The 14,840-nt window shown below is 40.1% G+C and overlaps 1 protein-coding gene and 1 long non-coding RNA gene across 2 annotated transcripts in view; one reads left to right on the forward strand and one right to left on the reverse strand.

Moving 5' to 3' along the window:
• LOC311039183 (uncharacterized protein) overlaps positions 1-14,840 on the reverse strand; it is a 396,442-nt gene that overhangs the window by 314,972 nt on the left and 66,630 nt on the right. The window lies entirely within an intron of this gene.
• LOC311039201 lies at positions 909-1,747 on the forward strand. The gene is made up of 4 exons (XR_014600141.1): positions 909-1,085; positions 1,184-1,237; positions 1,384-1,413; positions 1,723-1,747. It is a non-coding gene; the product is annotated as an uncharacterized lncRNA (long non-coding RNA).

Genomic DNA, 14,840 nt, shown 5'->3' on the forward strand with positions numbered 1-14,840 from the left:
GACTCTCCGAGAGCCGATTGGATGCGACTTCTCCAGCGCTGCAGGTTCGGTCGGTCCTGCAGTACATCTCTACCGCCACCTAGAGGCTGGCAGAAGAACAGCAGACACATATATGTTATACATTTTTTATTTTTAACCAATTGTTCGGGCGGAGTAACCGCCCCCTATAAGTGAGGTTTGGACACTGACCAATCCTGCACCGTGATTGGCCAATAGAACACATGATGCCCCGTAAAGGATGGACCACATATGAGAATATTCGGCTCTTAATTACTTGTGGTAAGTATAGTCACTGCATCGCTATTGTTGTCTGATGTGAATTGTTCCTCATACTTCTTAATAATGTCATGCTGTATTTTCTGCTTGTTCTTTTACAGACTCATTTGAAAAGGCCAAGCAACATGAAGACAAGTATGTGACTACTGGATGTCTAACCACTGATTTGGAATCTGAGGAGGAAGCAGATGTACGTTGGAAAAGAGCAAGGTACAGTTGAATTCCTTGTGATAGTTTTTGGTACTGTTCAGGAGCCCATGGCTCAGAAACGGGCCATGGGCTCCTGAACAGTGTCTCTCTCAAGGCTTGCTCAATTCATTTAATTATCCTGGGAGCCTGGGAATGTTAAATGTTGTTATTTCTTTATGACAAATCCTGTGCACGAGCCAGAAAACAGCAGTGTGAAGCGAAGATTTGCCAAGCCACCCGATGTTCATTTTCCAGATATAATGGCGACACTTGTCAGTTATGACACTAACTGCTACACCTACTTTAAGTATTACCATGTATAATTCCACTTATTTATTAATACAGTGCTGCCAGAATCCCGCCAGTAACCCTTGGTGCCAACACTAAATGCAAGCAGTGGTATGTCATTATTTACTTACATGGCAGAACAAAATGTAATTGCATGAGAGCTTTACAAGCATTTAGTTCCTCTGTCAATACATGCAAACATATCAGTCAGGTTATGTGTTCAAAAGTTACAGTGTCCACTATTCATGTCTTGTGTTCCCTTCTTTTAGCCTCTGGAGGAAGCTGCTCGGCCTCTGGAGGAAGCTGCTCGGAGGATAACATGCCTAATAATGGTAAGTGAACCACTTCACACTAATAAGTCAGGCTGGACAGATTGTAAATGTGCTTTTGATAGCATTCATAGTTCATGTTTTGTGTTCTCTCATTTTAGGCTTTGGTGGAAGATTCTTGGCACAGTTGGAGTCAATGGACCCCTGCAATGATGGTAAGTAGACAGGCTAGATATAGCTATGTGATTCTCTCTTCTTGTGTCTCCAGTCTGTTTCAATAGGTGGCGGTTGGATTACTAGTCCTGCCTATGAGAACTTGTATTTTACAGCGACTAATTACCGCTATTGTAATCCATTTCAGGAGGGAACCACACTGGACAAGTAAGGAATGGTATGTCTGTTGTCCCTGTGTCAACAAGAGCCTTTTTATACATTTGTGACTGTTTTATTAGCCATCATTAAACAGTTGCTGTGCCTTGGCTATTGTGCCATGACATACTGTAACTTATGAAAGACTGACATATTTGAACTTCTAGCTCCTCCTACTCTAAACATTAAAACAGATACACAGTCTTGATAAATTGCATGCAAGGTTTTTTGAATATTTCGATTGTCCTCTTTTTAGACCTCGTTGGCAATCATCACCACCAGCACCAAGGCTATCAAGGTTTTTTGTATATTTCGATTGTCCTCTTTTTAGACTTCGCTGGCAATCATCACCACCAGCACCAAGGCTATCAAGGTGAGTTAACTAACACATTCTCAAATCATGTTTTGTTTTTACCACCAGACATGCGCTAGGTACACTTGCTACTGTATATGGTGCCCATTGATAACTACTTTGATGGTGCTTATTTGCCTTATTTTGATAATTCTGTCGCTCTTTCTCTAGGAATGCCAATGTATAACTCCAGCCCCTACCACACTGTGCCATCAGAGCATGCAAGGAATGGTATGCATTCATCTTAAATGTTGTTTTTTTTTGTGCAAAAATCCATAATTCATGTTCAATGTAAACAATGATTTCTGCCCTTTCTCTTTCTATTAGACTTTGATGACAACTACGCACGTGGCTCCAGATCAGCTGACTTCAGATCACCTGGCCCGGGTAAAGATGCCTCTATTCCACTTTACCCCCCGCCTCCCCCATACACAATGACAATGTGTGCAATGCTGATGCCATGTTGTTGATTTCTTCAGGTTCAGTTCCTGAAACGCCACGGGGAAGATTCCATGGTCAAATGTTGCAAGGCAAGTATCATTTTCTGATCAACAACTTAACCTTACTGATGCATTGAGAAACATGTCCCTTGTGACTTTACAGTCTTTGTCACTGTTTCTTTTTTCATGTAATTTGTCATAGTGTTTAGGCTTAATATTTAAGCACTTAATGGTTACTATAAGTTAGGGTTGCAAAGACTTAAGCTATCACAGAGTTGCTTAGTGTCATTCTAAATGATTGAAAATTGTGAATCTATCCTTGAAATTTAATGTAAAACCCATTGTTTTTCTTCAAGACATTGCTGCCAACAAAAACACCAGGATGCTTACAGAGCTACTCATGGAGGTGAAGCAAATGTCTCGGGACATTCAGTTTATTAACACATCCACCGTCAAGGGCTAATCTCATAATGTACTCACCAGTGCCAAGGTTTTATTGTTGTTTTTTGTTTTTTTCAAGTCGCCATAGGCCCCGTTAAAATCATTTAGAATGCGCGATGGACTGTTTGTAAACAACGTGCACATGTCCCTGCGTCTATTAGTCCAGACCACGAGTCAAACGGAGCCGCCATGTTTGAGTTCTGACCGTTTATGTTAACATGGGAAATGCGAGGAGGAAAAACTACACAGGTTTTTAGAAGGGTTTTAGTGTGCTACTTAGAATGGAGGCCGACTGGAAACAAAAAACGGGATTGCACTTCCGGTCGACTTCCGGTGGTGTTACACTGAAAATAGCCTCGGAAACCCATGCCTTTTTTTTTTTTCAAAAGAAAAAAGCCTGGGAGAACCTTGCAGGAAGGCTGGTCTTAGGACCTTGTTATCTCCTAACCAATCAGAGTGCTCCAAACCCAGGCGCTGGAATCCAGCGCCTGGGTTTGGCTCCGCCCTTCAAGACCATCGATTGGGCTCGTTCTTTCAGTCTACACTGAAAATGGTCCCCCTAGAAAATTGAAGAAAAAAAAAAAAAATCGAAAAAATGGAAAAAGCACCCGGACCGTAGCACTACGGTCTCTGCGCTTAACAGTTGGATTTAACGGACCGTAGGACTACGTTCTTGGCGGTTGATGTGTTAAGACTGAAATGGCTAAATCCACTCACGGAGCTGGACCTGAATCACAGAGAGAAGAGAACTTCCCCATCGTGCTGCCACTCACCAATGAGGAGCAGTTTGATGAGGCTGAAGCTGCACTGAAGGAGGAAACAGTTCGTCGAAAGCTGGTGAACATTTTTGTATTTTCTTAAGTGTATTGTTTGAAATCTAAGGGCTTATGATGTCTGGAATTGTAGGAGTGGAGGCATTTATTTTGTTTTTTTCTTGGATGTGTGCTTTTCATAGAAATATTGTGAAAATAGCCGATCTACAAGTTCAGAACGCCTTGCAATGATTTGCGGGATGATATTTATTTCTTAGTCAATATTTGACAATTCATTTAGCTAATTTGTTTGACACAGTAATGGTCTTATTTCTTTAGAGTTAATAAAAAGGTCTTAAAATTCATAAAATGTGTACTTAAAACATTATATTCTGTGCATTTGACATAGCACACTGTACACTTTAGCACACTAACCATTTTCTCTCTAATCTGTTAAGACAACCCGCCTGGCATTAGTCGGAGGGACCAACCCAGAAAATATGATCCGGCGAATGCTGCATGTTTGGTGAGTAAATCTGCACCTCAAAACATTAGGTTTACTACAGCGGATTTGGCAATGTTGATGACGGATGTTTAATTAAGTATTTTAACTTCTATCTCAAGTAAATAAGATGCATTTAAGGATGCATTTTTCTCACCATGGAATGAACCTGATGGAAAATGCATCCACTCTTAATGAAACACACATTTCCAACCTTAACGTCATATAAGTGCTCCTCTGTAATGCTCACAATAAGATGGCACCATTTATGTCTCACTCAATGTTTCTCAGGTGGTCTTTGCATGTGGACAGTTCAGAAACCTACCAGTGACATCATTTCAAGCTAATGGACATTGAAAATGACGACATGTGATGTCACTGGTAGGCAGGTTTCTGAGCTGTCCACTGCCCTCCTCTGAGACGGAGTAGCCATAAATGGTGTTTTTTTTCCCTAAGGCCACCTGAAAATCTAGTACACTAAAAAGGACACTGGACATTTCTGTCACTTTAGAATGGAACGTGGCAACTTTTTTCATTATAACAAGTATTCTTTTTTCTTTTTTTCCCAGTGGCTGCACGTCAATGTGACCGCAAGTTGACTGAATTGCTGTACAGAGAAGCACTGCAGAAGTGGCTGCGTTATGCACCGGAGAGGAATGGCGGGGTACCAAGAAAAGAAAGGCCAAAGAGTTAAAAGGACAAATGGTTTGGAGGACAGTGGGTTTCATGGGAGTTGGATCATTGGAAAGCTGTTTTGTTCATGTTGAACTGGGATCCTAATATGTAGTTCTGAATGATTACTTTATTTGTACTGAGTATGACAACCCTGTTCGTATTTGCCAGGTTTATGTGTGCCCTGACGTTCAAGGCAAATAAATGGCCAGATGTGTTTATGACACTTCCTCCACCTGAAACCCTAACCCATTTAGACCTGAGTTTTCTGAAACGTTCAAGTTCTTACTAAAAAAAAATGATGTAGCTGTAGCAACAACTAATGAGATACAGGGGTGGCTCCCGGATTGAAACGTATAACAACGTATAGGTTACAACAGTTCTAAAGAAAAAAAGCTGTGTTCTCAAATTTGCAAATGTTAAGATTTGTTTTTTGGAATCTTTAATAAATAACTAAATGAAGGGGCACGGTGGCGCAGTCGGTTGCGCTGTCGCCTCACAGCTAGAAGGTCCTGGGTTCGATTCCCGCCAGGGACGCTGTGGGTGCTGGGGGCGTGTCTTCTCCTCCGCGTCATCAGCGCCCATACCCAGGGTGGGGTTGGCGAAAGGGCCTACTCTGTGTGGAGTTTGCATGTTCTCCCCGTGTCTCCTAGGGTAGTTAATACCCTCACAAAAACATGTAGTAATCCTGGTCGCTATACCGCCTCCCCCATGACAGCCGGGGCGCCTGATGGAGGGGAAGGGAACTGGTTGGAATAACGTGTTCCTTCCACGCGCTACGTCCTACCGGGGAAACTCCCCCCTGTCATGTGACAAGAAGGTCAGTTGGCTCTCATGCATTGAAGGAAGCATGAGCTCGGCCCTGGCCTCCCTGGCTGTGGGGGACTAGTGTAGCGCTGGTGTAGGGCTGGTGTAGCGCCCAGGATCACTTAGGAAATTGGCACCGGGTGAAAAAAAATGGGTTACAAAAATCGCGGGATAAAAATTATAAAATAAAATAAAAATAACTAAATTAATAAATTGTCTGTTTCTTTGTTCATAGAGCATGCCGTAAAGCAGCTGTTCTCAACCTTGGTCTCTTGAAAAAATAAAAAATTGGAAATAGCCGATCTACAAGCTCCCAACATAAATATTCACCTATAATGGCATAATTATAATCAAGTTTGGGGTCCCAAAATGTTTTTCCTGTAAGGTGAGGTCTTTGTATAAAAAGGTTGAGAACCACTACAGTATTTTTCAACCTTCCTCTGTATATTTATGATATGTCTCATTTAAGCCAATAATAATAATCCCTTTACTGTATTTGGTGTTTTAAAGTTCTACAGGGGTTGCTCCAAACCTGTCTCAGTGACATCACTGCCCTTCAGGCATATGGCAGTGACGTCACTAGACAACTTTTAGCATGCTCCCGGTGGAACTACACCAAATAATATCATTTACATTTAAAGTGATTCTTTTTCATTATTAATGAGGCATATTAAAAAAAACATACAGAGGAAGGTTGAAAAAGTGTTGACATGGTCCTTTAACCCATTAAGACCTGGAACTGCGTCATTTTTAGATTTGAGCTAAAAAGCATTATTTTACACTTTGGGCTATTCAAAAATAGCAGATATACAAGCTTGCAGATCTGCTATTTTTGAAAATTTGTGAAAATGTGTGCAAATCTTTGAATATATATATTTTTGAAGCGAACATTTTTTACGCAAATCTTTGCTTCTGGGGGGTCCCTGGAACAAAATATTTTGATGGGGGTCTGTGGCCAAATACATATCATTTTGGGGGTCCTTGACATGAAAAAGATTGAGCACCACTGATATAGAAACATGTTTTTCAGAAAACTGTTGAGATTTAGGAGACATGTAGAACCCGCTTCAGGTCTCAATGGGTTGTTAATAATAACATTGTTTCAATGTATAATGCAATGTATATATATATATATAGTTGAATCAATGTTGATGCAATTCTACATTCTTTCAATGTTGATCATATCCTAGTTGAATCAAGGTTGATTCATTGTCAGGATTGATTGAAAATTCAACGTTCTTTCCATGTTGATCATAGCGAGCACTTTCAATGTTATTTTCTATGTCAGACATCAATGTTGTTTCCAATCTTCAGCCTGACAAAAACACAATGTTGATTCAATCACTTTTTGCTGTCTTGGGAATAGCATGGAGACTAGGGGGTTGGAGCTGGTGGAGATCTGGTCTGCTTCTCTCATCTTCTCCAAGACACATGGCGAGGGCTGGGCTTTTATAGCCTCCTGGAGGCACCGGGCCCAGGTGCTCTCCAATCACTAATCAGCCCCACCCTGCTTCCCTATAGGGCAAGAGTTAATGCAACATCACCCCCACAACCGCCCAGACAAATATATGGGGCATCACACAAGCTACTGTGGTGTATTTCAAGGCTAATACAGTGGAATATGAAAATATTATCAATATATTATAACCCAGAAACCATCAAAATGTCTCATAACAGGCAGAGACCAAAACTAGCCAAGTTTGGGTCAGTCTGTGGCAAACAGCTGCAGTTGAGTTAATTACCTTCACCCATCCTGTCCTATTGTCTCAAAGTGTGATTTGATGACACCACGCCCGAGCCATTCTTTTGTTCCCACAGTGTAAGCATTCTAATTATATGCAGGAGAGCCTGCCAGTTGTCCCTCCTAAATCAGATTGACAAGAATCAAGTAGGATTTACTTATACAAATGTGTACTAGTTTGTTCTAAATTCACAGATATATAGGACTTTAGTTTTAGTAAAATAGATCCGAGGGAAAAAACCAATATGATCACTCTGTGATCCTATGTTCCCAACAGCTGCAGAAGAATGCGTTTCTTTTAAGTCATTTTAATCATCTAAATAACTTATACAACGTCAGACATGTTACTGTTTAGACTTATTTCAAAGCTAATAAAATGTTGAATAATAATGTTATAACGTGAGTGTATGGAAAAGTACCGTTCTATAGATAAGGTTTAAGAGAATACTTTTATGTGCACGAATCAAGGCAGATCCTAAATGCATTGTATTGATCAAGCAGGGGCGGGCCCACGCATGTGATTGACAGTCACAGACTGCAGAGAGGCTATTTGTGTTAACTGTCTTGCTATATAATGGCCTGCATTACGAGTGAGCAGGGCTCTGTGTTTTGGGTACACACAGACGTCACGTTCAATGAAGCCGATTTCTATGAACAAAGGGAGCTGTACGACGATTGACTTGTATGTATGGATTTGCCGAGAACTCTTGACAATAAAATGGAATTGCTTGAGAAAGAAAAGCTCTGGTCTCTGAACGCTGAACTTATTCCCCGCCTCCCGGATACGGACTCGTATTTCCGCCGTTCCTTTATGGTCCAGAAACGACACTACACAACCAATAGCATTCATTCCCCGCCCCCGCTCTTGATTGACAAGCTACCTAACCAGATCTGCTATTTTTGAACAGCTCAAAGAAATCTTAAAATGACACACATGATGCGTTCCCGGTCTTAAAGGACAACTTTGTTTTTTTTACAACCAAGGTTTATGTTTTAGATTGTAATTAAAGTAAATCAAATATGAGTGTTAACATTTTAAAATGTAGCCTACTGCTTTCGATAGTTTTAGCAATTTTCGTGATTTCGTGGCATTTTGTCAGGTGGCTAAATATGTCTTTCTTTACACAATAACCCGGTCTTTTCTTTATTATTATTTACAGTAGCTCTTCTAGCCCCCAATAACTCACATCTGGCCATCAAAGACCACAGGACCTTTTTTATTGTGTAAAAAAATACATATTTAGCCACCGGACAGAATGCTAATGCTAAAACTATAGAAAGCAGTACATGAAAAAAAAATTACACTCATCTTTTATTTACTTTAATTACAAGCTAAAACATAAACCTTGGTTGTAAAAAGCTAAAGTTGTCCTTTAATGTAAAAAAAAGAAGAAAAAAAATCCCATCACACAAAGATTTGGTAGCCCCCCCTATAGTAACCCTGAGGACCCCCTAGGGGTCCCCAACCCCCTGTTAAAGACCCCTGAACTACATGGTATTCACAGACTGTATGGTATAGACGGATTTCCGCGCGACGTCATCACAGAGCAGAATGCGCAATCTGCGCATGCCCGGGTGAAGGCGCGTTCGAAAATACAGCCCTGAGCGGCAGTGAGCGCACTGGCCAATACAAACTAATAGGCGAGTGTGCTCCGGTGCGTAATTTCCAAACGCACCCATAGGCTTCCCCCCGCAGCTGCGCGGTCATATTCCTCTCATGTTTACTAACAGGAAACCTCTCTATAGGGTCACGTTAGTTAGGTTGGGATCCATTCAAACTCACCCCAAATACATTTAGCAGATAAATGCTGAGCATGTATTCAACATTTTACATTTTATTTAAAATGTTTGCCTATAATGACATGCCCAAAGTATTGATACCAAGTTGAAAGCGTGTATGAGTTTTATAAATAAATGACATTACAGTCATTTAGCACATTGGTTCTCAAAGTGGGGTCCGGGGACCCCCAGGGGTACTTGAGGGGGTTCCAGGGGGTCCCCAGCTAAATGATGGAAAGGAACCAAATGGACCCTTATCGGTCTGTAACTCTGAGAGTGTACAAATGGAACCAATTTGGTTCCATTTGTACACTCTCAGAGTTAAGTTAACGTTGATTTTACAATATGAATTGGGGTCCCAGAGATAGAAATGCCATTAAATGGGGGTCCGTAGCCTAATGCATGTCAAACTGGGGGTCTTTAAAATTAAAAAGGTCGAGAATCACTGCTAGAGCCGTAAAAATCTTCTCTTATGGGGGTCCCTGGCTTATCTTTTCAAATGGGGGTCCGCGGGCTAATAAGTGTCAATTTGGGGGTCCTTGACATGAAAAAGTTTGAGAACCACTGATCTAGTCAACACTTTGTAGACACTTTTTACATCATTGGCTGCCCTTTAAGCCAATGGGGATACTTTCCCATACTCTGAACTCCTAAGCTATGGTAGTAGACCCTCTCGCCTCTATGGTAGTGTTGCCAGATTCTGCGAGAGAAATAAGCAACAGGTCATGTCTGACTGAGTCATGTCGTGTTTGTTTTTTACATAACATTATAATGTTCTCATTTTGATCATTAAAACTTATTTATTGAACGTCAGTCTCCAATTCTTCCTCAGAAATGATGTATGACACTGATTTACTTTGACACTATGGGACATTAGGAGTCCACACTAGTACTAGTGGTTCTCAAGACTTTTATTTTCAAGGACCCCCTTAAAAGGTAGGGTAAGTGATTTTCCACCAGGGGACCACCACAGGGGGTGATGCAGGAGGGATTTCCATAGATTGAAGGGGTCTTCTAAACAGGCCATGCCCAAAATAGGTTGCTTTATTCGGATAGAATGCGCGGAACTTCCCACCCCCGCTGGTTCTCTGAATTTATATTTTTAAATAGGCTCTTTCATGATGAATTGACCACTATATGAAGTTAAACAACTAAATTCTATCCAAACGCTATCTTAAAAGTAAATTCTGTGCCTCAAAAAAGAAGTTTGAGACCGTTTTAAAACCGAAAGTAAAAAGTTTACACGGACACGGATGCGCACATGCGTTCGTTAATTTACGTCCCGGACAAACATAAACAGTAGGGAAAGTATGGATTTCAGAAAGAGGACTGTGTTTCAATGCAGGAAAACACCCCAGCATCATTATATAGTGGCTGATAGAGGGGAAAAAATGCAATATATATATATATACACATATTTTTTAAATTTAGGCTTAATGTTGCCTACAATCCCTTTAAATAGCTCTATATTGTGATAGTACTCATTGCTATAGAGTGTTTGTTCAGTAACAGGAGTCTCCTTGTCTCTCCAGCTCTTTATAAAACAGAAAATGCATTTTCGTTTCAGTTTCATTTCCAATTTTATCCAATCAGGACAGAGAACTCAATCAGGATATACATTAAACAAGTGAAATTGGAAGTGATGACACTAAGAAATGAGCAGGCAAAATTGGAACTGGAAGACTATAAAAAATGAAGCTTAAAAATGGGTACTTTCTCCTGATTGGCTGAGATTTTGACACCTACCGGAAAATGTATTTTCTGTTTATTAAAGAGCTGGAGAGACGGGGAGACTCCTGTTACTGAACAAACACTCTAAAGCAATGATTATCAGAATGTAATGCTTTAACCTTTTAACTAAATACTTTTTGTTTTAACCAAAAAATATCACTTACCCTACCTTTAACTCTGAGAGTGTACAAATGGAACCAAATGGACCCGTACCATTTGTACACTCTCAGAGTTACAGACCTGTTATGGTCATTCAGGGTTAGCTCTTTATGTGTTTCCGGTAATATTATTGTCCGCTCAATTTGCATGTCCATGGCAAAAATGGAATTTTGAAATAAATGACCCCTGATTCAGATATAAACCCTCAGAAATGGTCCTTGACCAAACTTCAACGCTCACAACGTTCTCCGGCCACACCAGTCAGTGGTTTATCAAGTCCTGATTAAGGTTTAGTTTAGGCTTACAACAGTCTCTCTCTCTCAAACACCACCAAACACTGTTTTCAAATACCTAAAATGGACACCCCCCCCGGCCGCCTCCCTTCCTGTCCTTTTATAGCTGTTCCTGATACCTCACTTCCTGTGGAACTCTTGCTACATTGTGCTGCTTTTTCCCCACAGCGCCCCCTATGAGTGAACCATGTCAACAGAAAATGAATCATAGTGGCCATAATCACCTTAGAAAAAACAAAACATTGTTTTCCGTACACAACATCTAGGTGTTAGATATTCAACCATATTTTAACCAATATATTCCCCTTGTTATCACCAAGTTATGTTTCTTGTGTATCTTTTTCTTTCAATACTCATCACACCTGGACTGGAAATACATTATTTCACACATTTATGTGGCAGTGTCACATATGTACATGCACAGGTAGCAAGAGTTGTATAATCATGCTTTTTCCAACTGAGAAACATAGAAAATCAAGACATTTTCATAATTTACAGACCATGCAAAAGTGTCATCATCAAATACACAGTATAATAGTTTTTCTTCCCTACACAAATTGATGTTTGTTGTCCTCTCTATCCGGTTGGCACGCCTAAATAAATTGAGAGATGAAACCAAAATGTAGATGTGCTAATCAGGTCGTTAACGTGATTAGCTCGGTTAGTGCTAATCAGGTTGTTAAGATGATTACTGTAGCTCGGTTAGTGCTCCAATATGACAAAGTGTCATCATCAAATACACAGTATAATAGTTTTTCTTCCCTACACAAATTGAAACAGAAATTTAGATGTGCTAATAAGGTTGTTAACGTGATTAGCTCGGTTAGTGCTCCAATATGACTTCCAATTAAACCATCACTGGTAAACAATGATGGTTTAATTTACTGAATTTACACCAACCTACTGTCAGCACAGAGTGCCGTGTTATGAGCTTGTAGATCTGCCATTTTAGAAAAAAAAACGTGAAAATGTTTGCCAATCTTTGAATACGTATATATATTTATTTATTTTTGAGCAATTTGTTTTTACTCAAATCTTGGCTTCTGGGGGTCCCTGGAATTAACAACATCTTTTGAGCTGGGGGTCCGCGGCCAAATACATATCATTTTGTGGTCCTTGACATGAAAACCACTGATATTATAGCAACAACAAGATTTTTCTGAGGATTTTTGTTAGGATTTAGGAGACATGTGTAGAATCCCCCCAGAAGCAAAGATTTGAGTTCAAATTGTTTGCAACCATTTCACATGATTTTTCAAAAAATAGCAGATCTACAAGCTCATAGCGCGGCACTCGGTGCCACGCTATGAGCTTGTAGATCTGCTATTTTTTTGCCATTTTAAAAACCTCTTAAAGTGACATGGATGCGTTCCAGGTCTTAAAGGGTTAACTGCATGACCATTAGCCTCCCTATTCTGGGGCGAACATTGGGTGAAAACATGATTTCACCCAGCTGATAAGATCCCTTCATCACTTTGCTTGTTGATGCCCTTTTATCCAAGGACATGTAGAGGAGAGAGTGCTTCCACATCCCAACAAAAGTAAAACTAACACTACAACTAATAATAAAGAAATCAGCTAAACTAGTGAACCTGCTTTAAAAACGATTCAAAACTAACCCCCCCCCCCCCCCCCCCCCCCCCCACCCTGGAACCCCCCCCCCCCCGTCAAAGTCATGTGATGATGACACTGATGTGGGGAGATTGATATTCACACTCCATTCATCGTCCTCCACACCTGACTGCCCTGTTTACGTCCCCACGCAATTACTGTCTACCCAACACACACACACACACACACACACACACACACACACACACACACACACACACACACACACACACACACACACACACACACACACACACACACACAGAGAGAGACTGTGTGTGTGTGTGTGTGTGTGTGTGTGTGTGTGTGTGTGTGTGTGTGTGTGTGTGTGTGTGTTAGCACAAGCAGCAACAATTGTTTAGAACGATGGGAGAGGTCTTTCAGTCAGACTTGAAGGTCATTAAGCGCTTCATTTAATCCTCATAAAGGTCCTATACCTCTCTGAAACACCAGGGGGGGTGAGGGGACCACAAAACAATACCTCTCTGAAACACCAGGGGGGGTGAGGGGACCACACAAAAAAAGGATAATTTCAACTATATAATAGTTTCTCATTTGAATTTGCATCTATAGATACAGCTCTGCCTTTCTCTCAAGGAAGAAGAATCGCCTTGAATTCAATGCTTCACGGGGTGTGTGATAAATTGGTAGAAAATAAGTCATTTTTGGGGTGAACTACTCCTTTAAGCTAATCATCTGGGGACCAGTGGTGTAAAGTAACTAAGTACTGTACTTAAGTAAAATTTTGAGGTACTTTTACTTTCTTAGAGTATTTCCAGTTTTCAGTACTTTTACTTCTACTCCACTACATCTCAGAGGCAAATATTGTACTTATACTCCACTACAATTTGTTTTAAACTTTAGTTACTAGTCGCATCGCGACGCGTTGTGAATTCTTTTTGAATTCTGGACTTTTACTTGTGACAAAGTATTTCTATATTGCAGCATTAGTACTTTTACTTAAGTATAACAGTTGAGTACTTTTTACACCACTGAAAATAAGTCATTTGTTTGGGGTGAACTGCTCCTTTAAGCTAATCATCTGGGGACCCCCCAACATAATTTGAGGACCCCCCTGTGGATACCGAGCCCCAGCTTGGGAACCAGTGCTCTCTAGAGCATTGGTTCTCAGGGGTCTAATAGATCTGTTTTATTCAACGGTCTTTGTCGCCCCCGTGTGGACAAACTGAGTCAATAGTGAACTTCAAGATCAAAGTAAAAGTACTCAAATGTGTGAAAATAGCAGATCTACAAGCTCACAGCTCGTTGTGAGCTTGTAGATCTGCTATTTTCAAATAGCCTATGTATAAAATAGAGCTAAAGTGGTTAATGTATGTTTTATAATGTAATAATTTATATCTGCAGAGTAACTAGTAACTAAAGTTTACAAATAATTGTAATGGAGTAAAAGTACAATTTTTGCCTCTGAGATGTAGTGGAGTAGAGGTAAAAAGTAGACAATTGGAAATACTCCAGCAAATTAAAAGTACCTCAAAATTGTACTTAAGTAGAGTATTTGAGTAAATGTACTTAGTTACTTTACACCACTGGTAATAACACATATTATATGTATGCGTTAACAGTGGTGTAAAGTAACTAAGTACATTTACTCAAGTACTACGTCTTTACGTCCTTCCTTCCGGTTCTGGCGTTGTTGCCAGATTGTTGCGAGAGAAATAAGCGACCAGGGTCTATTATTATTAAACCTATAACATAATGTGTCAGCTGTTTGAAAGTAGCAGATCTACAAGCTCACGTTGGGTATTTATAGTAGTAAATATGTGTAATCAAATAGTATTGGATTACTCTATATTTGTAATCAAATAGCATTGATTACATTGTATTTGTAATCAAACAGTAATGGATTACTCTATATTTGTAATCAAATAGTATTGATTACATTGTATTTGTAATCAAACAGTAATGGATTACTCTATATTTGTAATCATGAAATAACAACCATGACCAATGAGCTGAGGCCATGTTGTCATGACAACACTATGAATATTAATACACGTAATATTGCGTAATATTGCAAAAGTTAGGCACATTCTGTCCCAAAATGATGCAGAAAAACTTGTCCACGCATTTGTTACTTCTAGGCTGGACTATTGCAACGCTCTACTATCAGGCTGCCCAAGTAAGTCCCTAAATAGCCTGCAGCTTGTC

This window comes from Gymnoscopelus microlampas (genome assembly GCF_963454915.1).
Source record: "Gymnoscopelus microlampas genome assembly, chromosome: 22".
Taxonomy (NCBI): Eukaryota; Metazoa; Chordata; class Actinopteri; order Myctophiformes; family Myctophidae; genus Gymnoscopelus; species Gymnoscopelus microlampas.